Below are 15,968 nucleotides of genomic sequence, written 5' to 3'. Positions count from 1 at the left end.
TATTGCCACTTCTTACAGAGACAGTGTCTATGAGTAAGAGATGAAATTATTTTATCTACTGCCACAGTAACCTGTTTTATTCCATAAATACCTCAGACCATCTGGCCTAAAGACACAAGAGCAAAATCCAAAGGGAAGGACCATCCTATTCTTATTCACAATCAGGAGGCATGGACCTCAACAGACTTTGCGGTGTGATATTTAATCTACAGTGTAAGAATCTCCTAAGGTGAGAGCTACTTTAAGCTAGACATGGGGCAGCTCACTGGGTTTTAAGTGTCATTGGATATAGCTTTTTGAACATACATTATTACACTGAAGGTAACTGAAGATGAAGAAATGAGGAGCTATGTGAAGATCAAAGCTTCTATGGCAGGAGCCTGACCTCCTTTTAGGTTTGGAAACCCATGGGGCCTGTTTGTGAAACACTGCATTTAAAATTAAAAAATGCCCTTTAGAGAACCATTCAGCACAAAGTTCATTGTGAAAACAGAAGAAAATAAATGCTGATGCTGATAGCAGCAAAGGGGCGGGCTAGTGTCAGGACCCTTCTTTCCATGAGGTCACACATTCCTTCCCCATGGGTCTGTTTGTACACTCCCTTCCTTCCTTGCTCTAGCAGAGGATTCCTCCTCAGCTTTCTTAAGGCAATAGTTATGTGCTCATCTTCCCACCAGGAGGAAAAGTCACTCCCTTCTCACCATTCATCCCATCCATGCATTGCCTGCACAATGTCAAAGAATGCATCAGAGAGAGATCAACATGGCAGAGGGGAAATGCTGCGAGTAAGTCCTCCCATAAAAAAAAAAAAAAGTTAATAGGGAGGAAAAATGGCAGGTCCCTGTGAGAACTGGGATGCAGAAGATAAACGGGTGACTCTGGCAAACTGCACAGAGAAGAAAGTTGTCATAAGAGGACAAGAAGGGAGGAAAGCTCAGAACCTGGCTACCCTCTCCCACCCACAAAGTCAGCACTCTCCGACCAACAGAAAGGAGGAAAATAAACAAACAAGCAAAAACAACTAACAAGAACAAACTACACATCAAGCAGGACTGTGAGTCGAAAGGAACTATTTCAGGCACTGTACCCTGTGAACTGGAACTGTGGAGATCTGGGCAAGGATAACTGCGGAGGTGAGTGAATGGCTCGCGCCATTAGAGGAAGATAAGGACTCCACGGAGACCTATAAATAGCCCAAGACCAGCCCAAATAGCCCAAGACCAGCCCGTAAGCTTGTGCTGAGGAAAAGCAGTGCACTTGAAAAGAATATGCAGATTGTGGATCCCAGCTGCCCAAGTCCCTGCTCCTGTGGGGAGATGCGAGGGAGCACTCATTGAGGTGGATGTCCCTCACTGAGTTTTCAGAAACCAGGCGCCCAGACATGGGAGCAGGTTGCAAAAGGCGCACCATGTCTGTGGATACTAAACTGGGCTACAGCCCGCATCCTGGATCTGAGGGCTTCGGAACTGAGAGCACAAAATTCGGGGTGCAGGATCTCCACGACAGTGGGGCACAGGGAAGTCCCTGCACCCCCATGCCTTGGAGGCTCTCCATGCCACTCCCACTCTGTTCCCCTGGGCCCATGGGGGAGAAAGACAGTTCTGGAAGAACACTAGAAAAGACCTCTGGCGACACCTAGTGACCAGAAAAAATCACCAACATCCTGAGAGTTGGAAACCAGGGATCCCAAAAACACCCTCAGGCTCCAAGAGAGGGTGGGCAGCGCAAAAGGGGGTAAGGAGGGAAATAAGGCATAGAGCAAGACCCCATCCTAAAACTGAGAGCCAGCCACAGGATCCGGGGCATGGGATGTGCCATAACAGCAGGCACTGCACAGGGTGACAGCCAGCATTTTGGATCTGATAGCGCTGCAACTGAGACCTAGAGTGCAGAAGTCAGGGCATGGAATCCATACATCTGTGGGCACAGCACCGGGTGAACACGGAGCAGACACAGCACCCAGCTTGAATAAGAGCCCCTGTGTTGAGGTGCTCACCCTGGTAACCCTCCTACCCCCATTTCTCACAGAGAACCACTGGGAAAAAGCACAGGTCAGCAAGTACGGATCTCTGGTGCCACCTGGTGACCAGAACAAAATCACCAACTAGTTGATTCCTTGTTGGAACAGTAAATACAGAGAGAGGGAACTGTAAGGGACAGTGCCCAGCAACACAGCATCAACACCCTGGTGGAGTTTAGGCCTACCAGTGCTGGTCTCAGTCTGGTAAACAGTTTTTAGAACCCATAAAGGAGCACTCCAGAGAGACACCTGCCAACACCAGTGGCACAACGTCCCAACACATAGAACTAATTAGAAAGCAAACAACCGGGAGAAGAAAACATATAAATAACCAAGTAAGCCCGCAGGAGAACACACCACAAAAAGAAATAAGGTCACCGGAGCTCAACAATGACATGGAAGAACTCGGCCTATCAGATAGAGAATTAATGATCATCATGGTTAAAAAGCAGAAAGAAAACAAAAAGGGAAAAAAATGAGTTGAGACAAATAATCACTGAACTTAAGAATGAAATTGAGATATTAAGAAAAGAAAGAAAAGAAATGCAGGAGATTAAAAGATTACTAGAGGAGCTAAAGAATTCTGGGGAAAGCAATGAAAACAGAATCAATGAAATGGAAGAACAGATCAGTGGTATTGAAGATACAGAAATAAAAAGAGCCAAAAGAGAAAAGGAGAGAGAAGTGCAAATGAAGCAGTATGAGGAGACTCTTAGACAATTACCAGGCTCCATGAAGAGAGGAAATGTAAGAGTCCTGAATAGGAAGTCCTTCCTGAATAGGAAGGCAAAGAGAAAGACAAAGGAACTGAAAAATTATTCAAGAAGATAATTGAAGAAAACTTCCCAAGCATGAAAAAGGAGATGAGTGTAGACATACAAGAAGTGAGAAGAACTCTCAATTATCACAATGAAAAGAAAACTACAGCAAGACACCAAATAGTAAAGATTCCAAGAGTCCAAGACAATGAAAAAATAATGAAACTGGCAAGGGGGGAAAAACAGATGACTTCTAAGGGAAAATCAATCAGGTTAACTTCAGATTTCTCTGAAAAAAATTATGGGCAAGAAGAGGATGGAGTAACATATTCAGCAAACTTCAAGACAGCAAATGCCAACCAAGAATACTTTACCCTGCAAAGCTCTCCTTCCTCTATAAAGAAAAAAAAAATATATGGACCTTCTCAGACAAACAGAAACTCCAGAAAGTCATTACAACTAAACCCCCCACTCCAAAAAATTCTACAAGAAGTCCTAAAGCCAAAACCAACAGAGGAATGAACAAGAAGAACAGAATAAAGCAAGGAATGAAATCACAAAAAAGACAAACAAAATGACAAACACAGATGCCAACATACCAATATTAACTCTAAATGTAAATGGATTAAACTCATCAATAAAAAGACACAAAGTAGCAAGCTGGATTCAAAAACAAAATCCGACCTTCTGCTGTCTCCAGGAAACACATTTAGCCACAAAAGGTAAACATAGATCGGCCTCCCCTGTGGCGCAGCGGTTGAGCGTTGGGTTGAGAAGATGCCCGCAACCTTTGCAGCACGGTTCGATCCCGGCTGCCCCCCTGCCACCAGAAGAGGGTCCCACATGGCACGCAGACTTCTCCTGCTGCCCACTGCTCCCCTCAGCAGTGTACTTCGGTCCTTCTGCCTGCTCTGCTCCCCGCTCTGGCTCTGGTGAATTCTCTCACCCTCTGCGCTTCTGACTGTACCCAGTGCTTGTATAAAAAAAAAATAAATCTTTAAAAAAAATAAAAAAATAAATAAACATAGATCGAAAGTAAAAGGTTGGAAACAATCCTACAAGCAAATGGACCAAAAAAGAAGGCATGAAGAGCCATACTTATATCAGATGAAATAGACTTCAAATTAAAAGAGGTATAAAGAGACATAGATGGACACTACATTATGATCAAGGGGACAATACATCAGGAAGATACAACACTTGTCCACATATACTCACTAAATGAAGGGGCACCAAAATATATTAGACAATTATTACCAGCTCTGAAAACAGACATTAAAGAAAATACATATATACTGGGAGACTTCAACACCCCACTCTCACCAATGGACAGATCAACGAATAAACAGACAAAAAAAATAAACAAAACCACTAGAGCCCTAAATAAATACATAGAACTCATGAACTTAACAGACATCTATAGGACACTGCACCCAAAAAAATACGGGTACACATTTTTCTCAAGTGCACATGGATCATTCTCCAGAATCGATCACATACTGGGCCACAAGAAAAACATCTACAGATACATGAGGATCAAAATCATTCCAATTCTCTTCTCCGATCATAAAGGCATCAAACTAGAAATAAATCATGATAAGGAAAACAAGGAACCCTCCCACTTCATGGAGATTGAAATCCACACTAGTGGAAGAACACTGGACTAATGAGGGGATCAAGGAAGAGATTAAAAAAATACGTTGAGTTGAAAGACAAGGAGGATACCACTTTCCAGAACTTATGGGATGGAGCAAAAGTAGTAATAAGAGGAAAATATATAGCAATACAGGCTCACATCAACAAGCAAGAAAGAACTCAAAGAAACAACCAAATCTCACATCTCAAAGAGCTAGAAAAAGAACAACAAAAAACCCTACAGCCAGTAGGTGAATGGAAATAATAAAAATTAAAGCAGAAATAAATGAATTGGGAATTAAAAAAAAACAATCCAAAAGATTAATGAAACCAAAAGTTGGTTCTTTGAAAAAATAAAACAAAATAGACAAACCTCTAGCCAGGCTCACAAAGAAAAAATGGGAGAAAACACATGTAAATAGGATTACAAATGAAAGAGGAGAAATCACCACAGACTCAGTAGAAATCAAAAGAATAATCAGATTACTATGAACACTTATGTATGCAAAAATTTCAACAACCTAGAAGAGATGGACAAATTCCTAGAACGATATAATCATCCAAAGCTGGACAAAGAAGAAATAGAACAACTAAACAGACCAATTACAAGCATAAAAATTGAGGCAGTAATCAAAGCACTCCCCAAAAACAAAAGGCCAGGCCAGACGGCTTCACAAATGAATTCTACCAAACGCTCACAAAGAGTTTGTCCTACATAAAATCTTTCAAAAAATTGAAAAAGAAGGAATACTACCAAATACATTCTACAAAGCCAATATTACACTAATACTAAAACCAAACAAAGACAGCACAAAAAAAGAAAACTACAGGCCAGTCTCCCTAATGAACGCTGATGCAAAAATCCTCAACAATCTCCTTGTCAACAGAATCCAACAATGCATCAAAGGGACAGTACACCACGATCAAGTGGGATTCATCCCAGGGGCACAAGGATGGTTCAACATACGAAAATCAGTAAGTGTAATCCAACACAACAATAAAAAGAAAAATAAAAAACATATGATCATATCAATAGATGCTGAGAAAGCATTGGACAAGTCCAACATCCATTTATGAGGAAGGCCCTTGAAGTTCTCGGGATAGAAGGAACATACCTTAACTTGATAAAAGCCATATGCAATAAACCCACTGCCAATATTATTCTCAATGGCGAAAAGCTGAAGGCCTTTCCTCTAAGATCAGGGATAAGACAAGGATGTCCTCTCTCACCACTGCTCTTCAATATAATACTGGAGGTCCTAGCCAGGGCAATAAGACAAGAGAAAGACATACAAGGATTCCAAATAGGCAAGGAAGAAGTCAAACAATCACTATTTGCAGAAAATATGATAATATACATAGAGAACCCTAAAAACTCCTCAGAAAAACTTCTCAAAGTAATCAATCAGTTCAGTAGAGTAGCAGGATACAAAATCAACACGCAAAAATTAGTAGCCTTCCTATACACAAACAATCAATCGGAAGAAGAAGAAATCAAGAAAACCATCCCTTTTATAATTGAAACAAAAAAAATCAAATATTTGGGAATACACCTGACAAAAGAGGTGAGAGACCTATACAAAGAAAATTATAAAACACTGTTAAAAGAAATTGAAGACGACACAAATAAATGGAAAGACATCCCCTGCTCATGGATTGGAAGAATCAACATTATTAAAATGGCCATCCTCCCAAAAGCAATATACATATTCACTGCTATTCCAATAAAAATCTCAATGACATTCTTCAAAGAAATAGAACAAATACTGATGAAATCCATATGGAACCACAAAAAACCATGGATAGCCAAAGCCCTACTGATGAAAACAAAGGAAAAAGGAGGTATCACACTTCCAAACTTCAAGCTATACTACAAAGCCATAATAATTAAAACAGTTTGGTATTGAAACAAAAACAGACACCCAGACCAATGGAACTGAATAGAGAGCCCAAAAGTAAAACCACACTTATATGGACAACTAATCTTTGACAAAGGAGCAAAGACTATGCAGTGGAACACAGACCGTTTGCAGCGCTATACCTCCACATGCAAAAAAAAATGAAACTAGACCACTACCTCTCACCGTGCACAAAAATCAACTCAAAATGGATAAAAGAACTGGACATAAGACCTGAAACCATAAAATACATAGATGGAAATATAGGTAAAACACTACAAGACATACATCTCAGAAACTTCTTTATTTTTTTATGATTTTATTTATATTTTATTTGTATATTCCCCATACAATTGCAGCCCCTTATTTTGAGCCCAATCCCTCTGCTCCCCGCCCCCATCCCCCATAGAGTGTCTCTGGTTTATAGTTTATTGTTGATTTTGATTTTCACTTTCTTATACTTATTCTTTTTCCTGGTCCCTTATTTAAGTTTTCTAGATTCCTGCTATGAGTGAGACCATCCTGTATTTTTCTTTTTCTTTCTTGCTTATTTCGCTGAGCATGATCCCTTCCAGCTCCATCCATGTTGCAGCAAATTGCGTGTGTTTATCTTTTTCGAATGCTGAGTAATATTCCATGGTGTATATGCACCACATCTTCTTGATCCAGTCATCTATTTTTGGGCATTTGGGTTGTTTCCAAAGCTTAGCTATTGTAAACAGTGCTGCTAAAAACACCCAAAGCAGTGATAGTGAAGGCAAAGATATACACCTGGGATTACATCAAACTGAAAAGCTTCTGCACAGCAAAAGAGACATTAACCAAAACAGAGAGACACCCCACTAACTGGGAAAATATCTTTGCACTCCATCCAACTGATAAGGGACTGATCACAATAATATACAAGGAACTCACATGGTTCAACAAAAACAAAATAAACAATCCAGTCAAGAAATAGGCAGAAGAAATCAAAAGACATTTCTCCAAAGTGGAAATGCAAATGGCCAACAGGCATATGGAAAAATGTCCAACATCCCTGATAATCAGGGAAATGCAAATCAAAGCCACACTGAGGTACCACCTTACACCAGTAAGAATGGCACATATCAAAAAAACAAGCAACAGCAAATGTTGGCAAGGATGTGGTGAAAAAGGAACTCTTCTACATTGCTGGTGGGAGTGCAAACTGGTCCAATCATTGTGGAAAGCCGTCTGGAGGTTCCTCAGTCTACTAAAAATGGAGCTACCATATGATCCGGCAATTCCACTCCTAGGGATCTACCCAAAGGACACAAAAACAGTGATTCAAAAGAGCACCTGTATGCCTATGTTTATTGCAGCACTATTTACAATAGGTAAAACCTGGAAACAACCCAAATGCCCAGAAATAGATGACTGGATCAGGGAGAGGTGGTATATATACACGATGGAATATTACTCAGCAATCAAAAAGATAAACTCATGCCATTCGCAGCAATGTGGATGGAGCTAGAAGGAATTATCCTCAGTGAAATAAGCCAGAAGGAAAAAGAAAAATATTGGATGGCTTCACGTATAACAGGGATATAGGGGGACCAAATAAGACATCAGTGTAAAAAAATAATAACAACAGTACAAAACACAACAAGGCAAAAAGAGACAATTATAAACCAGAGACATACTGCAGGGGAGGAGGAGGGAGAGGGGTGAGAGGGAGGGAGGGAGGAGCACAGGGGACTGTGGTGATGGTGCATGGGTGCCTTAGGGAAGTAAATTCTATGGGGACTCAATCTTAGGGGGTGAGGGGAAGCAAATATTGTCCAAAAATGTAAAAAAATGATAAATGTTAAAATAAAAAAAAATCTGAAAATAAAGAGAATGCATCAGTAAATCTTCAACCTTCTCCTTTTTAGACTGTTGGAAGTGCCCAGTACCTTATGTAACCAGGTTTCTCTCACCCGTTGTTCTCAGTTGAAATTATCAGCTGAAACATTAATATAACGTGGAAGCCCTGGGCACACAGAGGGCTAGAGCAAGAGGGCCTGTGAGAACCAGTGAGGCTGAGAACGAATGGAAACAAAGACCATGTGACCAAGAATACTGCACCATGGTGGCAAAGGACACATGCACTTGTGAAGTCAGCAGTAAAGCTGTGGGCATGGCCCTGAGAGCCATTCCCCACAGGGTGTGAAGGACACGTGTGTGGGGAGCCCTAGACCCGAGGGGCCGGTGCCAATAATTTGACAAGTTTTCAACCGAAACTTCAAATCACATTAGGATAAAGTCTTCTCTAATTTACATATTCCTGTACTTTAAAGAGTGTTTCCTTTTCTAATATTCATAGTTGTCTTTGTAAGTCATTCCCATTTTTTAATTATTTGAAATGGATGCTCAGACTGCCAACATAAATGCTAACTTTTCAGATATTGCTCCTCCTTGTCACACCAAGAATGGAGAACTCTCTCTCTGTCACTTCCTTAAGCCCCATAGGAAGATCAACAAGGTAGAAATTATGCTTAAAAGTCAGGTTTCTTACCTGATAGCTTGTTAGAGCTGAGTGAGAGCCCATGTTTCCATAGCTCTACCAGCATATGCATGCAGCTGGCTGTCCCAAAATAGGGTAGAAAATGTCATTTGGAGTTTATAATAAACCAGACTGGATTCTTTCAAAGTTAAAGCTGATCCAGTTTACATAGTGGGGAAAAAAAGCTGCTCATGGAGCCTGTTTTTCCCAAGAAAAGTACAGTCATTATGGCATTACAATTGGTTTGAGTTTTCAGAAAGAACCTTTGGAAATCAGGAAATCTATGATGTATGTAAGTGAACTCAGCAAGATGCTGTTGCGCTCAGCACCTGGCACGAAGCACTTCCTCACGCAGGACACGCCTGTCTCCACAGAGCCAGCCACCTCCTGGGAGCTCCCACAGCACACGCACAGCCCCTGGGGAGATGAAAGCTAATGAGAGTCAAGAATAAAGTCAACACCACATAGAAAGTTTTCTTCATCAGCACAACTATGTGACCACTCACCAGGATGAATGAGCAGCCCCACTTTGAGTACAAAGAGTTTTGTACTAAGATTTCTGTCAAATGCCCTAATTTCAGGCTTCAGCGCCACAAGTGCATACAGTGAATTAAGGGAGATCCAGTCAAATCTCTTGGTAAAGAGAGAGAGGGAAAGAAGAAGGCAGAAAGAATAGAGAGGCGGGGCCAGGGGTGGGGGGAGAGGGAGAAACATACAGAGATTGACTTTCCATCTGGAAGTTAACCCACCCACCCTAGAGTTCGCCCATGGAAATGAATGGCTCCAAGAAGCAGAATGCTGGAGAAACAATGGGTCAAGCATGCAGTTACCTCCATGAGCCTCTCCTCCTAAGTTGAAGATCTCGATACTTATGTCTAGTCTTTGCCGATAGCTATTAGACTCTGCATTTTCACTGCATTTATTTAGTAGAATATATCATCGCATCAGGAACATTGGCTTGGTGCCATGTCATAGCCCTGATATTTCCCTGGGAAGATGTATGGGCATGATTTATCACCTAGGACCTTTCAGGGATACCCACTTTTTTCTGTTGCATTTTAGTTGTAATTATTGGAGGATGCAAGCCTGGCTTCTTCTTTCTGCTGCCACCTTGCTGGACTTCTACTCACAAATCCCTATTTACTGCAGTGATCGTGGTTTTATAGTCTGAGTCCATACTTAAGGGAAGATTCTAACCAAACCTTCCTAATCCTTGTAATCTTGAAAAAGTTAAAAACAGGAATGTGCTAAACTTTGAAAAATAAGAAATTGATGCCATCTTGTGGTTATGAAGTAATTTTTTTTATCTTTTTTTATTAAAGAATCATTGTCAAAATCAGAACTACCTTAAACAATTTCCCTGTGTTCCTGAACACTCAAAAGTCACTTTCTCTTTTAGAATATTGCTAATGCGTAGATACTTTTTTCCAAATAACAATCAGACTTGTTATTTCAACCAGGTAGTGCCAGTTTCCCGAAAAAAAAAATCATTTTTATGATTATACTTGATTTTTTTTTAATCAGGCGGATCGTAATTCTGAATGCTAGGGTAATGCATTCATGGAAAAAAGATTCTAAAACATTTTCCAGGCATTCACATGATAATCAACAAATGTCTTTGAGAGATGGTCCAAAGCACTGGAAACAGCAGTGACTTGATTTTTGAGTCTTTGAAAGTGTCGATTGACTTCCAGAAAGCATAGGGTTATAGGAAGGTTGTTCTTCTTCCAAGGAACTTATTGATCACAGAAATAAGATTGATCAATTCTTATTGATCAAGAAATAGCATGATCCAAGATGTCATACCAATTCCCACATTTTATAGACTAGACTGGAGGAATATGCCAAGAACTGCCTGATGAGTATTCTTATGAAGGCAAAATGGAAACAAGGATTGGTGCCGTCCTTCCTCTGCATTGTACAGTCTGGGCAGGTCAATTCCTGATATTAAAGGGATTTCCCCACAAGTAATCATGTTTCAGTGACATGCACTTAAACTAGCAGATAGGGCCTCTTAGTCTAACATGATGTGGTATTTTTAGTTAAGCTTAGTAATGTACTTAATATTTACTAGGGATTATATACATAAATATGCATAAATAAATGAATTTGTACTACTTATTAACAGGAGGGATGAAAATACTAGAGAACTTGAAGGATAAATGTGGAGTTGGCCACAGCAAAGTGAAAAGGAAAAAGAGAAAAAAATGAGTTGAGGAGGGGAGAGATAAAGACCAAGAAGGTATTACATAGGCACAGGCTTTGAGCGCCACAGGTGATGGCAGAAGGTTCAAGAGATCTACCTGACCTAATACCTCACCACATGAGGGTGCAGGAGGCACCACCAGTGGCGCAGCAGTTGAGCGCTGGGTTGCGAAGCTGCCCGCAGCTTCTGCAGCAACGGCTTGATCCCTGGCCATCGGGCAAGTGTCCCACATGGCGCACAGACCTCTCCTGCCACCCACTGCTCCCCTCAGCAGTGTACCTCTTCACTCGTCCTGCTCTGCTCTCCCCTCTGGCTCTGGTGAATTCTCTCACCCTCCCGAGCTTCTGACTTTACCCAGTGCTTGTATAAATAAACAACAACAACAATAAAATACATGTGCTGAGTGGGGTGAAAAAATAATCACAAAAGCCAGTATTTGCTGCATACTCACCACACGCTGGGTAGAATGCTATGATCTGATTGTACAGTATTTCATCTAATGCTCTTTGAGAAGAGAAAAAAAAATAGGGGAACGTCCAATACTTTACAATTGGATCTCTAGATGGGGATTTTTCATAGATTTTTCCCCCCTTCAACTATAAATATCTAGATACACTTTTTAACCTGTGTGGCATTCTTCTCAGCAATACCTTTCATGATGCCCATTCATTGACTAAACAAGTATGCCAGGCATTTATTTATTTTTTTGAGAGGATGAAACATTAAGAAACAAAATGCTATGTAGACACAGATTCTTGATGTCACTCTAAAAAGTGAGTTGTCAACTAAAAAAATGGCTGAAATCAGGATTATATCTTCTGTGCTGAAGCTAGAAACAGGACAACTCTTATACTCCAAACCTTGCAGCAAATTAAATGCAGGAATGGAAAAGTGACTTCCTTTCTAGAGATGAGCATGCAAAAATAACAGCAGTGGTGGGGGGAAGCTCGAAGACCCTACTTAACTGTAGGCAGTTCAAGGGCCAGAAAATACCTTGTTTGTGCTGAAGATTGTGAAATTATGTGTTTTTTTCATAGGTCATGGATTAAAAATGATGCTAGTTAAGTGTCAATGAACTATTTTTACTCTTTGAATATGAAATGTACAAATCTCCAGGGTGATGGTGGCAGTGGTGCCTCCTGCACCCTCATGTGGTGAGGTATTAGGTCAGGTAGAACTCTTGAACCTTCTGCCATCACCTGTTTAACCTCTTAGTGCATTTCATAACCTCCCAATGCAGGTAACTCAACTTATGTGACCTGACATAATTAATAATCAATAAAATATGAACTAGACACACACATAGAAATACTATACACATTTTCATGACGCAAAAATATTTTAATATTCCTTTTGATTTAATTTTAATATTCCTTTAATAAAATGTAAGAAACAATTACAGTGTTATGTAAACAGCCCAGGGGAAAATTTTTCATTATTTAGCATTCAGATCATATAATTTTTCTTCAAAATCTGTACATATTCTTGTGATGTTTTCCAAAGCAGATCTTGATTTGAACATCAGTAGATCCTAGAGGAGAAGCTCGATAGGATACAGACTCAAATTCAGCAGCAGCTAGAAAAAAGAAAACAAGCCCAAAGAATGATATATTTTTTTAATATTTTATTTTATATAATTCTTACATCATTTTTCATCTTTGTACAATGTATGCATTTTCATTTGGGTTATATTCCCCATACAATTGCACCCCCCCTTATTTTGATCCTAGTCCTTCCTCTCCACACCCCCAAAGTGTGTCTCTGGTTTATAGTTGCTTGTTGATTTTTTTTATTATTATATCTTTTTTTATTTTTTTATTTTTTAAATAATAAATTTTATTTTTATATTCCCCACACAATTGCAACCAAACCATTCTGACCCCAATCCCTCCCCTCCCGCCCCCCACCCCCCAAAAAGCATCTCTGGTTCATAGATTTTTGTTGATTTTGATTTTCACTTTCTTATAGTTATTCATTTTCCTGGTCCCTTATTTAAGTTTTCTAGATTCCTGCTATGAGTGAGACCATCTGGTATTTTTCTTTTTCTTTCTGGCTTATTTCACTAAGCATGATCCCTTCCAGCTCCATCCATGTTGCTGAAAATTGCATGTGTTTATCTTTTTTGAATGCTGAGTAATATTACATGGTGTATATGTACCACATCTTCTTGATCCAGTCATCTATTTTTGGGCATTTGGGTTGTTTCCAAAGCTTAGCTATTGTAAATACCGCTGCCATAAACATAGGGGTGCAGGTGTTCTTTGGAATTGATGTTTCTGTGTCCTTTGGGTAAATACCTAGGAGTGGAATTGCTGGATCATATGGAAGCTCTATGTTTAGTAGGTCCAGAAATCTCCACACAGCTCTCCATAGTGGTTGGACCAGTTTGCACTCCCACCAACAGTGCAAAAGAGTTCCTTTTTCTCCACATCCTCACCAACATTTGTTGTTGCTAGTTTTTTTAGTATGTGCCATTCTCACTGGTGTAAGATGGCATCTGATTGTAGTTTTGATTTGCATTTCCCTGATTACAAGTGATGTTGAACATTTTTTCATATGCCTGTTGGCCATTTGCATTTCCTCTTCAGAGAAGTTTCTTTTTAGCTCTTCTGCCCATTTTTTGACTGGATTATTTTCTTTGTTGTTGTTGAGTCTCATCAGCTCTTTGCAGATATTTGTGATCAGTCCTTTATCATTAGTGTTGTGTGCAAAAAGGTTCTCCCAGTTGGTGGGGTTTCTCTTTGTTTTGGTTATTGTCTCTTTTGCTGTGCAGAAGCTCTTTAATTTGATGTCGTCCCAGCTGTTGATTTTTGCCTTCACTATCACTGCTTTGGGTAATGTGTCTGTAAAGATGTCTTTGATGTGAATATCATGTAGTGTTTCGCCTATATTTCCTTCTATGTATTTTATGGTTTCAGGTTTATGTCTAGTTCTTTAATCCATTTTGAGTTGATTTTTGTATATGGTGTGAGGTAGTGGTCAAGCTTCATTCTTTTGCATGTAGCGACCCAGTTTTCCCAGCACCATTTATTGAACAAACTTTCTTTGCTCCAATGCATAGTCTTTGCTCCTTTGTCAAAGTTTAGTTGACCATAAATCTGTGGGTTTATTACTGGATTTTCTATTCGATTCCTTTGGTCTGTACGTCTGTTCTTGTAACAATACCATGCAGTTTTTATGATTATGGCTTTGTAGTATAGTTTGAAGTCTGGGAATGTGATGCCTACATTCCCTTCTTTTTTTTTTCTGGAGAGCTTTGGCTATTCGGGGTTTTTGGTGATTCCATATGAATTTCATCAATAATTGTTCTATTTCTTTGAAGAATGACATTGAAATTTTGATTGGAACAGCATTGACTCTGTATATTTCTTTTGGTAGGATGGCCATTTTAATAATGTTTATTCTTCCAATCCATGAGCAGAGGATGTTTTTCCATTTCTTTGTGTCTTCTTCTATTTCTTTTAACAGTGTTTTATAGTTTTCTTTGTATAGGTCCTTTACCTCTTTTGTTAGATTTATTCCCAAATATTTGATTTTTTTTTGTTTCGATAATAAAAGGGATGCTTTTTTTATTTCTTCTTCTTCAGATTTATTGTTTGTGTATAGGAAGGCTACTGACTTTTGCATGTTGATTTTGCATCCTGCCACTTTACTGAACTGATTGATGAGTTGAATTAGTTTTTCTGTGGAGTTTTTGGGGTACTCTATGTATATTATCATATCATCTGCAAATAGTGATAGTTTAACTTCTTCTTTTCCTATTTGGATTCCTTGGATGTCTTTCTCTTGTCTTATTGCTCTGGCTAAGACTTCCACTATTATATTGAAAAGCAGTGGTGAGAGTGGATATCCTTGTCTTGTTCCAGATCTTAATGGAATTGCTTTCAGCTTTTCACCATTGAGAATGATGCTGGCTGTTGGCTTGTCATAGATGGCCTTTATGATGTTGAGGTATGTTCCTTGTATCCCAAGAATTTCAAGGGCTTTTATCATGAATGGGTGTTGCACTTTGTCGAAAGCTTTCTCAGAATCTATTGGTATTATCATATGGTTTTTTATATTTCTTTTTGTTGATGTGTTGGATAACGTTGATTGATTTTCGGATGTTAAACCATCCTTGTGTCCCTGGAATGAATCCTACTTGGTCGTGGTGAATTATCTTATGGATACATTGTTGGATTCTGATAGCTAAAATTTTATTGAGGATTTTTGCATCAGTGTTCATTAGGGAATTGGCCTGTAGTTTTCCTTTTTTTGTGTTGTCCTTGTTCGGTTTTGGTATTAGTGTAATGTTAGCTTCATAGAATGTGTTTGGTACTGTCCCTTCCTTCTCAATTTTTTTGAAGAGTTTCTGAAGGATAGGCACTAATTGGTCTCTGAATGTTTGGTAGAATTCATTTGTAAATCCATCAGGTCCTGGGCTTTTGTTTTTGGGGAGGTTTTTGATTACCATTTCAATTTTGCTGCTTGTAATTGGTCTGTTTAGGTGTTCTATTTATTCTTTATCTAGCTTTGGGTGATTGTAGAGTTGTAGGAATTTGACCATCTCCTCTAGATTGTTGAACTTGTTTCCATATAACTGTTCATAGGAGTTACTGATTATTCTTTTGATTTCTGCTGTGTCCGTTGTGATTTCTCCTTTTTCATTTATGATCCTGTTTATTTGTGCTTTCTCCCTTTTTTCCTTTGTGACCCTGGCTAGGGGTTTGTGTATTTTATTGATTTTTTCAAAGAACCAGCTCTTGGTTTCATTGATCTTTTGGATTATTTTTTTAATTTCAATTTCATTTATTTCTGCTTTGGTTTTTATTATTTCTTTTCTTCTACTGGTTTTGTTTTTTTTTTGTTGTTCTTTTTCTAGATCTTTGAGCTTCGAGATTAGGTTGTTTCTTTGAGTTATTTCTTGTTTCTTGATGTGAGCTTCTATTGCTATATATTTTCCTCTTAT

Source organism: Talpa europaea (assembly GCF_964194135.1).
Source record: "Talpa europaea genome assembly, contig: HAP1_SCAFFOLD_161, whole genome shotgun sequence".
Lineage (NCBI taxonomy): Eukaryota > Metazoa > Chordata > Mammalia > Eulipotyphla > Talpidae > Talpa > Talpa europaea.
The sequence above is the reverse complement of the archived record's forward strand: the minus strand, read 5'-3'. Positions refer to the sequence as shown.